General features: G+C 42.0%; 1 non-coding gene across 1 annotated transcript; it reads right to left on the bottom strand.

The window, feature by feature from the left end:
• Positions 1–593: 593 nt before the first annotated feature.
• On the bottom strand, positions 594–701 carry LOC130938106 (small nucleolar RNA R71). Its single transcript, XR_009069285.1, has one exon. It is a non-coding gene; the product is annotated as a small nucleolar RNA R71 (small nucleolar RNA).
• Positions 702–1,045: the final 344 nt, after the last annotated feature.

Genomic DNA, 1,045 nt, shown 5'->3' with positions numbered 1-1,045 from the left:
TTTTATTTTTGTCACTATGAGCTGTATGTTTCTTTCGTTAAATGACGTGTTCACTTCCTGATCCAAGCTTGCCAGTATTTGACCTTGAATTTGAAAGAACTCTTTCACGTATAAGGCAAGCTCGGCGTCGGCGACTCCTCTTTGAGGACGAACCTGAACCGTCATCTAAGGAAGAAACAAGCTCCCTCTCTACTGATCCAGTTCATTTACGTGCAGGTGACATGGCAGCGCCCAGAAGAGTCACTATCCAGGAGGAAGGAGCCCCTGATTTTACGCTCCAACCATTCCAGGCACACCACCCAGCAGTAGCTGTAGATTTTGAAATAAAGTCTTCACTACTCAACTTGATGCCCAAGTTTCATGGCTTACCTGCTCAAGATCCTATCAAGCATCTTAGGGATTTCTAGACTACTTGTTCTACTGTTAAGCATGATGGCACTGATGAAATCTCCATTCTGTTGAAAGCCTTCCCATTTTCTCTGGAGGGAAAGGCAAGAGAGTGGTACTACACTCAACCCGCAATAACTGTTTCCAACTGGGATACACTTAGGAGAGAGTTTCTGGATAAATTCTTTCCAGCTAAAGTTGCCGATAAGCTGAGGAAGGACATGTCTATGATCGTTCAGGATGAAAGTGAGACCCTCTATGAATACTTGGAACGCTTTAATAATCTTCGAGACGCATGCCCCCATCATATGATTGACAAGATAGTGTTGCTCGGTTACTTTACACAGGGTTTGAAATCTCAAGATAGGACATGTCTATGATGGGGAAGCGCAAGGGGAATGGAGACTCAAGTTATCAAGGAGAATCCCAAGGGAGCAGAAGAACATGAGCATACCAGTAAGTGAAAGGTGGTGAAGTTCCTTCTTAGTTTACCTTTTTCAAAGCTTTAAATAAGGAAAATCATGTATGAAATAGAACATGCTTCCATGATAGCTTAGGACTTTCAATTATACATTTAAGTTTTATTGCTTAGGCTAAGTGTGCTAGCTTAATGTCTTAAGTGTTCACTTTCACCTTTCTTACTTGTATGCTTGTCTCT

The sequence above is a fragment of the Arachis stenosperma genome, chromosome 6 (genome assembly GCF_014773155.1).
Source record: "Arachis stenosperma cultivar V10309 chromosome 6, arast.V10309.gnm1.PFL2, whole genome shotgun sequence".
Lineage (NCBI taxonomy): Eukaryota > Viridiplantae > Streptophyta > Magnoliopsida > Fabales > Fabaceae > Arachis > Arachis stenosperma.
Note: the sequence above shows the minus strand (reverse complement) of the source record. Positions and strands in the feature narration are given on the sequence as shown.